The sequence below is a fragment of the Dysidea avara genome, chromosome 1, assembly GCF_963678975.1.
Source record: "Dysidea avara chromosome 1, odDysAvar1.4, whole genome shotgun sequence".
NCBI lineage: Eukaryota > Metazoa > Porifera > Demospongiae > Dictyoceratida > Dysideidae > Dysidea > Dysidea avara.
Genome location: NC_089272.1, coordinates 16,320,526 through 16,333,170, shown reverse-complemented (window position 1 = coordinate 16,333,170; position 12,645 = coordinate 16,320,526). Strand labels below are relative to the sequence as shown.

The window sequence follows — 12,645 nt, the reverse complement described above, 5'->3', positions numbered from 1 at the left end:
TCTATTAAAGTGTTTGTTCTATTGCAATATATCAAGCATTCTAGTGGCATTTCTGCTCTACAACTATAATTTGCTGGGCATTGGAAATATTAAAACACTCCTTAGTCAAATATGGCAAGGCTTCAGTCCTGTAGCCCTCTGTTTTTGCCACCTATGCTGTTAACACTTCAATTCACAAAGTACATGTACACTCTTTAACATGCTTTAATAAATCACTTATTTGTAGCTATAATTATTTTGCTATTTTGTAACAGTGGAGTTTATATATAGCACCACATTAAAATCCCCAGACTAAATGTATAGGTCACCATAAAGTCCGGGAAAAGTAGCCAGTGAAAGTGGATGAACAGATCTTGACAAGGAAGTCAGTTATATATTATGCACTGGACTTTGGAAAACCTGCATCCTTTTCAAAAGCTATATAGAAAAACTCAGTTGAAGTTTTTTTGCACAATATGATAAAACAATATTAAACCTTCTTGTTATGAAGTTCCACACCCAAGTTTCTTTTTGCTAGGAGATATGCATGATTATATCAGACCATGTAGTAATTTCACATGCACAAATAAAATTATGGTAATCTGTTCAGGTAATGACATGGCTAAAATTAAAAGTATTTTAGACAATGATACATGTATTTTTATTGAAGAAGCAACTAAAAGCAAGTGTGTTTTTATACATTTCAGTGAAAATATTTGTCACCAAAGTAATTTTGTCACCATTTGTCACACTTAATCTTCTTGAATATTTTTGGATGTGTATAAATTACTTAGATCCTGATTGAGCTGGAAATGCTTCAACACCTGAGAATTTGTTTTGTATATCTGTAACAGTTGTGGTGTGAAGACTTGTCTTACTATATAGTTAACACTATGTTTCTGATCTCTGTTACAAACCACTGTTAAAGTACTACAAATACATACGGTCTAAATATGCTAGACTGCTATATTTATGTGTAGCAGTAGCTGCAGTAGAGTTAGAGATTGATATACAGTACACACAAACACACACACATTGACTCATCAAATAGTGGGTAGATATTGGAAGGTTAGTGGCCTAAGCATATCTTTGTAGAGCCCAGTAAGCTATTGCAAAATTCTTTCAGACATTGAAATATCTATTTCATTTATTTAAGAAAATACCATAATGTGTACTTATATGTTTTATGCGATATAAGTTTTTTGTAGAGAATACTATTTAGATTATTTTGAGTGCCAACTGTGATCCCTTCAACAAACTGTAGGGGTCAGTGGGCAAAAGGGACAGGTACCATTTGAAAATTGTGTGATTGAGCATTAATTTAATACATAATTGAGTTAAAGCAATTTTGCAAAAAGTTTATTTGAGCCTGCCCTGTGCATAATAGGATGGAGGGCTATGCGAGCGTTATTAGGTGGATATTGGAGTTTGATTCCATGAAAATACATTGATACTCCCTAATAGAGCAGTCAGTAGAAGCTGTAAAATAGATCGATACTCTCTAATAGAACAGTCAGTTTGTAGTGAAATACTCTAACAGAGCATTCACTGACCAAAGTGTTCAAAGATAATTATAAAAAATGTTGCTAACCTAGGAGCATAATGCAAGCATATGGGAGCACTGAAGAACATAATAGGTGAAAAATTAGGGAAATTCCTGAAAACATTTTGGGCAATATTTTGAGAATATTTCACTCAGGCCTACTGTCCTGAACTTTAAAATTATGTTATATGCTTAGTGACAACATTATTCACATGCCTTAAACAAGTCACTTTATTTGTAAGAAATAAAAGTCTCATGACACATGTTCCTCCTTTCCACTAATTTCTTCAATTATTTTATGTGTAAATAAAGCTATGTATCACAGTGACAGTATTACTAAAGAAGTATCAAACGATCTATTATAACAGTCAGTTTTACCATCCTTAATATTACAATCTGAATAGTTGCAATAATATAAGAAGTACCTTAGTATGATATAATGTCACTGATTGAACATTGTGGTAGACTTTTAAGTACTCACATTGATATATTATGTGTTAGTATACTGAGCACTGTTATAAACATGACTGTTCAATTAGAGTATTTTGGTGACTTTTTTCCAAATTTACATTTCCCAGCTTTGGAGGGATCTTGCTGCATTAGATTTAGGTATTATGATGCAAAGGTGACTACAAGGTTGCCTGGATAATTAAGAATAAGCAGAAGGTTCATTCTGTTTTTTCTCAAGTCTTCATCCATAATTATGTAATGTAAAGTCTCTTTTACTGTATGTTAATTAAGTAAACTGCAAGACATGTACTATGTAGTATCTTAGAATTATCTGAACAGCAAATCAATATTGTCACTGTGAAAAAAGAGGGATATAAGATGGTATTTCCAGCGGCTTATTGAATACAAAAAAGCTTGATATAACCTGTGTTATACTAACAATCTCATGTAAGGCTTTAGTTAATGTGTTAAACATACTGAGACCATATATGTGATGGTAAAGTGTGGGTATTATATTCAATATAAGCTATTTCAGGTAATGTGGTAAATAAACTGAAACCATATATGTGATAGTATAGTATGCATTATACTAAAGTATAACATGAGTATAATACAGGGTTTATATTAAGGCTTATTTGTATTCAATAAGCCACTGGAAATACCATATTATATCCCACCTTTTTCACAGTGTGTGCTGGTAGGAATATTATAATTTCTGGTTATTTTCAAAGTGAAGGTATATTCCTAAAGTAATGTTAATCACTCTAATAGAGCAATCAGCTTTACAGGCTGGTAAAAGCATATTTAAAATGATTAAAATACAAAGTGGGTTAGTACTGCACTGAATAGAAGTGTGATACATTTAAAGTATAGAAAATACAGTGAAACCTAATTAATATGGCCATTTATGGGACCCATGTTAAGTGGCCATATTGGTGAGGTAGTCCTACTACTGAAAACCTGGCCATAAAACAAAGTGGCTTTATTTTTTAGGTTTCAACAAGCCAGCATCTGCCTAGTTGCTGTAAAGTGATCTAAACACACTATGTTGAGTTTATTACAGGAACATACACTGTACCAATTATTCCAGCCTAATGAGACATGATGGTTGGAAAAGTGTGAATGTGAAATATATATACTGCCAGAATAATAGGTACAGCTTTCAGTAGCTAAAATATGCACTTATAAGAGCAGCAATGTTTGCAGTGATACCTTGAATGCCTGCTCAACTGGCCTCTTTACTGAGGGAGCATTGTATTAGTTTTACCAGTTGGTCTTGTAGCATGTGGCCACTGGCCTTAATAATGAGGTGGCCCTATTAATGAAAATTAAATAAATGTAATATTATGGAAAATATATTTGGGCTTGCTGGACCTGGACACTATAATGAGGTGGCCACTACGTGAGGTTTCACTGTACATGTTATAGTGTGCATGTGTCTTGAACACTGGTGTAAACCCGACTGTTCAATTAGAATATTTAGATATTCTTGATATCTGATGTTAACTGACAGTCTTTAGTTTTGGAGTGTTACTTAGTATGTTCTACTTATGCTCTTAAATCTTCCAGTACTTGACTGTTTGTACGTTGCTTGTAATAATAGTGCAAACACCTTCTCTATAGATTGTCAGAAATACTCTAATTAAACAATCACTTGGGTTAAACTGTTTTGATACTGAATCATAACTAACACCAAATGAATAAAAGGTGCCAATGAGTTAAGTTTCTATTATCATCTTCTGTCAATTTGCATTGCTGTTTTGCATGCCTAGCCAGAGTAGCAGTGATGGGTTTGGAGGAACTCTCAAAATTTGAAATTATTTTATGTTTGGAACAATATTAATGGTTATGATGTGAAAATAAGAAACAATTTTGAAAACGAATCAAATGAGTGATATGGTCATGAATCACTTCTTGCTTAGATGTTTTATGTTACCTGGAGATTTTTAGTAAGAGTTGTTACAAAACAATTAGGAAAGTATAGCTAGTTTTGCTAGTAATCACAACTTGAAGTGGCATGCATACATGTAATCTACAACACACTTTGGTTATTTGATACTCACATGCAAATCAATACTTTATAAACAAATTAACACATTTATTATTGTAATGATCCTGTAATGATTTTTATTAACACTTTACAGTGACCGGCACTGAAGGTCTGACAGCAACAATACAATGACTAGCTAAATATTGTCTCAAAATTGCTTACAAATGATTTGCAACACAGACAGGTATTTGTTTATACCTATGGACATACTGTACTCTCTCTAGTATATAATTGCACTAGAATTTAAATGATCTGATGGGTTTATTCTCTCATTAAGATTTATGATGACATCACTGATTATATCAAACTATCAGTCAACTACATAGGAATTGTCTAAATAACAAAGTAAGCACCTAAAAGATTAAATGCTACCTTAACATTCTGATTCAAACTTGTAATTTGTATTCAGTGGAATCGTTAGTAAGTCTTGGAACAATGCATGTATAGGGTTTCTTGATTTTAGTGGTTTAATGCATGCAAATGTAACTGGTGCTATCATTATATTCTACAAGATTTCAAAGCATTTTTTTATTATATCTTTGTGTTTATGTTTGGTGTACAGAACTGATTGTTCAATTTGAATGATTACATGCTTGTGTTGTATGAGTAATATACTGACATATGTGACCGGATCTTGGAAAACCTACCTTTTGGGCACAAGCTAACTTTTTGGGAAAACTCAAATGAAAATTTCAACAATATTTTTTAAATTAATTTTTTTGCACATTTGGATAAAGCAACTATTAAACCTTCTTGCTGTAAAGTTTCATACCCATAGCTTCTTTTTCCTAGGAGATATGGATGATTATATCAGACCATGTAGTAATTTCACATGCGTGGGACAACAAGTAACTTACAAATTGGGTGATTTGTTCAGGTGCTGGAATAGCTAAAACTTAGTCTTAGACAATGATACATGCCATTTAATTGCAGAAAAATACCAAGAATACTTCATTAAACTATCAGAAATGTCTTTTAAAGTATTTTAGATGGTAAGAATGGAATTATTAGTAAACAAAGTGATTTGTCACCATTTGTCACCCTTAATCACCCACATAACTCAATACATTACCATAAAAGTTAGTTTGTAATGTACAGGACAGAAAATCGGCCATATCTCAGGAATGCTTAAAGATATTAAGCTGAAATTTTAACACAAGATAGATGAGCACCTAGTACCTCATTTACGCTATAAAACAGAAAATTGACCCAAGTGCCAAAAAGGTAGGTTTCCAAGATCAGGTCACATATTATGCTGTAAACAAGAGCTACCATTCCAGTAACTAAATATCAATTGCAACCTATAACATACTCCCGCATGATATATACCTGATTCAGGATATGTTCTGGTAAAAGTGTTACCAGATTGACTATCACAATCCCAATATGTTATGGTAGGTACATGATACCTGATTCAGAGTTTGTTCTGGTATGAATCATGTTAGTAATTTCTATAAGTTAGGGGGGGGGGGGGGGCTTTATTAACAAGATTGAAAGTATGATCATGTATGGCCTGTTAACAATCTGTAATAAGTTATTATCAGACATACCTTGCCAAGACATATTTAGCTTGTCTTGCAAGCTCAGACAGGATCAGATTTTATTCTGATCAGGTGTTTTGCTTGGGTAATAATATTATAGAAGTAATTCAATAAAACAATCATTACCATATTCAAATACTCTAATTGAGCAGCCACAGTCACAATATCATGTTACATTGCATGCCTGTAATATACAAAATAATAATAATAATTATAATAATATTGTTGTATGTAATGCTATTTTGTCTTGCTCTGTATAGCATGGTTTGGTTAATTCAAATAAAAAATAGTAATGTGTGACTGTATTTGCAAAAGGTACATTTTTTGCACTTTTTACAAGCCAGCAAAGAAAATAATGTAACACTTGACTTCTTTTACTGATTAACTTGCTCTTAGTTTCAAAATGCAGCAAAATACTTTAGCTGCAGTCATGGAAAGTTTTATGCAATTATATGTAATGATTAAATCGTTATGAAGCTTCAAATTTAAAAAATGGGTCAAATTATGTGTGTGAAAAAGGCACTTTTTTGCAAATCCGGTTACATGTAATGAAAATTAATATTCTAATAATGTGTTGTGTGCCATTGTGTTTGTTGTAATAAATGATACAGTAATAACAATATTAGCAATAATAATAAGCAGTATTAACTTCCAGAGATAATGTTGACATATTATCTGCTTAAATGTGCTTAAATTTAGATAATATTATGTCTGAAGATTTGAGCATTTACGCTGTGTAAAGATGTACCAATTTTATAGTATATAGCTAGTATTTTACCTATTTTGATAGAGGTTGCTGCAAAATATACAATAGTCATTCCACACAATGGAAAACTTTACTGTATGAATTGTAAAAAGTTGCAGTGACCAAAACAATGTCTATCATTGTATGGCAAAACTCATTTACATGTATGTATGATACTGTACTTACTGTGTATGTAACTTTAAACTATCTGATACCGTAGTTCTAAAGTGTACACTTGAATGCAGATAGAGACAAACATGCATAATGGTTGCATTAGTTGATTATGGATTGTTATGTGCAATTTCAGAGAAACTGATCATGTTTAAGTATAATAATAATTATGGTTTTTCACTGTAAACTTTTGTTTGTTAGCATTGTGGTTTCATGTTATATGTTTGGTATTTTGCAGTATTGTAGATTTATCTGTATATTAAAATATAAACTCACTGCACTACCAAAGAGATTGTTAACGTGAAAAACCATGTTGTGACTTTTAAGGTACAATCTTTTTCTTTGAAATCATAGGAACATGTATGACAACAGTGTTATATATGATGTTAAGTGGTGTAATGTGCATCTGTACAGTAGGACATTGTGTATTGAGTTGACAGTTGAGCACATGAGAGAGCTATTTGATTTACACATAATCTGGTCTTGTGTAGTCTCCCTTGCTATAGTGTGTACAAGTTGAGCTGGATCCTAGGTCAGATGTGCAGACATACTATTATTTAAGTCTCTGTACAGCTCATCTATATCTTCTTGAATTCTGACTTACTGAATGTAAGCAAATCATTCTGTTTTAACAGGTGATATTAGTCATCTACATACAGTATCTTTTGCAAAATTCACATACATACGGTAATATACTATGCAAGATTGCAGGTGGCTCTAACTTACGTGTGGATATTTTTCTGCAAAACTTATTTGTAATAATTCTTGACTATATACTTGAATGTACAAAACAATGAACATGATGCAATTATTCCACTCTGATTCAAATATGCACCAGAAATACACACTGTTATTAAAGTACAATTACAAGATTGAAACCTAACAAACTTAAGGTTTAATATGAATGTTTAGGATGCAATGCAACAAACCAAAACCATATAGTTGTTATCCTCAAATATATTATTTGTTGCTTTTAGTATGTATGTCCTTTGATGGTACATGTATATATTATGTGGTTTTGCTAGCATGAATAGAAGAATTGAAACATACAGAATTAAGCAATAATATCTGTGCAAATCTTATCTAGTTATGTATATTCCATAAACAATCTACCACCCACTGTAATGTTTCACAGTCAGTGCTGTATGTGATAATTATAAGTGAAAATTGGAATTGATTAGAATGCATCTCAATATCCATAGCCTTCACCTTGACATTAAAAATTTAAAACATATTAAGTTGTGGTCTATGTATACTCTCGGTGATGCTAACCAATGGCACATTGCTGCTTATTACATTTTTAATATGCATGTATTGATTAGTATTGAGTAGCTGGTGTAATACCCCTAGCTACTACCCTATCTGATTATTTTTGAGTATATCTATGCAGAAGTAATTGTTTGTGTATTGCACAGAATAACACTAATATATTAGGAAACATTAAGCTATATGTAGCATATAGCTATGTATAGCTTAACTGTTGCCTAATATAAACGTTATCTATCCTGTGCAATCCACAAACAATTACCTTTACTGCTTTGTTAGACAAATTGTGACTGGAGCCTGTGCACATCAGTACACACTACACCTCAGACTACTCATTGAATGGCAGGTCATATCTACATTCAGTAACTTGGATTACAAAGCTAATTTAGAAAGTTTAACAATACCTGGCCATAGGATAATGACACAAGCAGTTATGAGCCATGAAGTTTGCACAACTAGGTGAAGTTTGTGTGTGCATATGTCTCATCTTTGCAGGCTGTCAAATATGTATTATTACATAAGAGTGGTACAAAGTCTGCTAATGCTGAGTTTCAGTGATGCTATGCATTTAAGGTCATGCTCATACTTATTTATCCGGTAGGCCTGTGTATACATAGAGACAAACACACATAATGATTTCATTGATTATGTAATGTTATGTACAATTTCAGAGAAAATGATGTTTAAGTATAATAATAATTCTTTTGCTGTAATGTTTTATTTGTTAACATTGTGGTTTCATGTAACGTGTTCGGTATTTCATAGAATTGTTAATTTAACTGTACATTAAAACATAATAAACCCATAGCACTACCAAAGAGAGTGTTTTAGAGAAAAACCTTGTTATGACTTTAAAGTGTGATCTTTTTCTTTGAAATCATAGGAACATGCATCACAACAGTGTTATTTATGATGTTAAGCAATGTAATGTGTATCTATACAGTAAGACATTGTGTATTGAGTTATCAATTGAGGAGTTAATGGATTTCCACACAATCTTGTCTTGTATAGTCTATCTACAAAGCATCACCGTCGTTACTATTTTAATGGTCATTACCTTTGTCAAATTCAAACAGTGATTGGCTGATGAATTATATTTATGCAATGTGCATCTCTTGCTACTAAAACTAGCTAGCAACTAACATTTCAGTGACTTAGGTAAAAGTATATACATTAATTTTTGGCTCATATGAAACGATACAATTAAAAATGTACCATCCCACACTAGCTGTTTTGTGTAAATTGTAAACTACTTTTAGAGTTGCATATCACTGTACCAAACTAGCAAAATACTTTCTGTTTCCACATTGCAGTAGTTATGTAATACTATACAGAATGAGTACACAGACTAACAATGCCACTCAAGATTATGCTACTGTACTTTGTTCAAAGTATTTTATCACTTGGTAGAATTGTATGTCTTCTTCTTAGCTTATTGAAATTAATATCTTAGGAGTTTCTACAGATTAGGGATGATTAGTCATTATTTTACTAGGTCAGATGTGCAGGCATACTATTATTTAAGTCTCTGTACAGCTCGTCTATATCTTCTGAATTTTGACTTACCAGATGTAAGCACATCATTTTGTTCAACAGGTGATATTAGTCATCAACATACAGTATCTGTTGCAAAATTCAACATATGGTAATATACCGTGCAAGATTGCTGGTTGCTCTAACTGCATGTGACTATTTTCTGCAAACTTTATTTTGTGATAATTATCTATTATTATTATTATTATTAACACTTCATAGTGACCAGCACTGAAGGTCTGACAGCAACATGTGCTGCAGCCTTAGGATTACCTAACCTAATTCTTGAATGTAAACTTGAATGTACAAAGTGATGAATGTAATTGTTCCATTTTGATTGTATGTAGCTATATTGTTATGTGCAATTTCAAAGAAAACTGATCTATGGTGGAAAAATTATCTTGGTTTACAGAGGAATTTTGCTCTTGTTAGTGTTGTGGTTACATGTAATAAGTTTGGCATTTCACTGTACTATTGATTTAACTCTACATACCAAAATATTTCTGCAGCCTTACCAAATACAATTTTACCATGAAAAACCAAGTAACAATTGTTAAGATATGATCAGTTTCCTTGAAACCATACAGTTGTTTCCACAAATTTAGTGTGTTCTCCTTTCATTGTACATGGGAACCTATGATATACGTGGTTTTACTAGCATGAATGAAAGAATTTAAATACACAAAAGTTATGGAATTAAACAATATATCTGTACAAATTTTATCTTATCATGTATATTCAATAAACAATCACTCCCAGTGCAATTCACAGTCAGTACTACATGCGATAACTATAAGTGAAAATTGGAATTACATAAATCCTGATTAGAATGTAACCATAACCTACAGCTTTACATCAAAGCATATTTGTATCTGGAATTTGGAAAAGCATGTCAAGTGAGGTCTTTCTCAAGACCAAAAACCACTATTTGAGATCGCCAGAAAAGACATCTCTTAAAGTCAGCTTCGAGTAGTTAAAAATTGAGTAATGCTGAGGGTCAAAACCAATAGTATGGTAGTGTAGCTACCTATTCACAAGTACTGTTCTCTGAATATCTTCAAGTGCATCTACGTAATTGTACTAAGCTACACATAACTTAAATGTTGACTAATATGCAGATGTTATCTATCCTGTGCAATCCACAAAGCATTACCTTTGCTGCTTTGCTAGACAAATATATGTGACTGGAGCCTGGGCACATCACTCAGTACACACTACATCTCATAGTCCTCATTGCATGACAGGTCATACGTACCTCATGACAGAATAGTATATCTGCATTCTGTATTATCAAGCTAATACAGAAGTTTAAAAATAAGAGAAAATTGGATGGCCATAGAATAATGTCATAAAAGTTTACAATATTTGTAGGATGTTATTATATATTATTATGCTAAGAGTTGGACAGCCAATGCACAGTTTCAATGAATCTATATATTTCAGGGCTTGTTCATACTTTTTACATTGCAATAGGCCTGCATGTAATAAAACTTTAGATTCCCAATGCTATCTACTTATAATTGATAATTGAGATTGATTCTGTGTATTTATATATACCAAACGTATGTACATATTAGCTAGCAAAAGGGTTATACTCTATACGAGAGCTATAATTTTCAGAATTTGCTTCTCTTCTGACCCGTTGAATATGAACACAAACACCAAAATGATGACATGATCTATATTGCTATTGGCATGCAGGTTACATGTAAGAAGTTTGAAAATTTTGGGATGAGGAAAAAATGATTTCCATCATACTCATTGCTAAATCTGCGAGAGATGATTTCTCCTTAATTGTTTAGTGAGTTAGATGATATTAGGTGCAGCAATGATGAGAGTTTACTTTAAAGTGCCATATCCAGTGGACTCTGTCCTTGGATGTAGATTTAATTAGGTGCAGCAATGCTGCAAAAATTGGGAAGGAACTCGTAAAGAAACTGGAGTTTGTAAAGCCCCCCAGGCAAGATGGCATCCGAGGTTTTGTGGAAGAACTTACAACAGGGTGCAAAATTTCTCCGGCAGATCCACATAATTGTCTGTAGTTTTTGAATACAGAAGGCCTTCACTTTCGCTTTAATATTTAAGAGTTTAATCTTCCAGCTATTCACAAGTTAAAATTCAGTTTGCAAAATTGAACCTCTATGTAAGCTGCTGTACAGTAACTGGTCACATGATAAAAATTTTGGTTTGTCATGGTATTTAGCATTCAGTGTGAAGTAGCTAATAATGCTTGATTTTTCAAAGTATTGTTAATTAAACTTAAAAGGTAAATGTGTCCACAAAGCTACCACACAGAATGTTACTTTGAAAAACCATATGTCTGGTTTTGTGCTGACTTTAAACAATCACTCTCACAACTACATGTTTATCATAGTTGTTATTGTGTGTACTAACTTTAATCAGAACTGAGAAAGTCTGACTAAATTGTAATTGGAAAGAACATCTTTGCCAGTACATTACGACATTTATACAATACATGTATATTCCTTGGTGGTACTCAGGAACTTTGTGTGTATGTACAATGTAGTATATGTGTGTTATTGAAAGAGATCACAAAAGGAAAAATTAATAAAATGCATAATGTAGTGGGTTTACCTCCTACTGTGGGTTTAGCTCCAACTGCAAGATATAGCCATGTATACATTCACATTTACATGTGTATCCCTGTTTCTTCAAATCTCACCTTTTTATCATCAAAAATATATTGGCTTTAACATATAGCTATAATCATGGCACACGTTTTGCCTATGTAGACACTTGGGGTATTATATACAAAATGGTAGTGGTTGCCATTGCAATTTCATGCAGTAAGTTTGGCATTTCAATGTACTGTTGATTTAACTGTGCCAAAGTAGCACAACACAAATCCACAACATAGATTGTAAATTACCATGAAAAACCAAGTTATCATTATGTGATCAATTTCCTTGAATCATGTGGTTATTATCCACCCCAAAAACACCTTCGCTGTAAAAAAGGCGCGCCCAAGAAACTACAAGTACCTGGAACCCAATGTAAAAAAAGAAAAAGAAAAATCAGCTTAGCTGAAGTGAAAAGTAACTGGTAACTTAAAGAGCTGATATCTGAAGCGGCCAAGAATACAATTACTAAAGTTTAATCCATGCAAGAACACCTTGGCTATAAAACAGGTGTATACATGAAAGTAACTGGCAACTGAAATGGCTGATATCTGAAGCGGCCAAGAATGAATGGTCATATACAACTAATCCAAAAATTTAACACTGAACCTTTATAATTCAGCTGTGTTCTATATTCACTCTTGCTGCATCGTAAAGTAATTTCTTTTAACTCTAATTGGCTGGTAATTTGGCCGCCTTTTTTTGCTCTATTATACTGACTATTAAAA

General features: G+C 32.5%; 1 long non-coding RNA gene across 2 annotated transcripts in view; it reads right to left on the bottom strand.

Moving 5' to 3' along the window:
• Positions 1 to 6,819: 6,819 nt before the first annotated feature.
• LOC136257906 (uncharacterized) overlaps positions 6,820 to 12,645 on the bottom strand; it is a 32,597-nt gene continuing 26,771 nt past the window's right edge. For both annotated transcript variants that reach the window (XR_010702298.1, XR_010702299.1), the window contains 2 exons: positions 10,432 to 10,573; positions 6,820 to 9,912 (listed from right to left, as the gene is read on the bottom strand). This is a non-coding gene — a long non-coding RNA (uncharacterized lncRNA). The remainder of the gene's footprint in view (positions 9,913 to 10,431; positions 10,574 to 12,645) is intronic.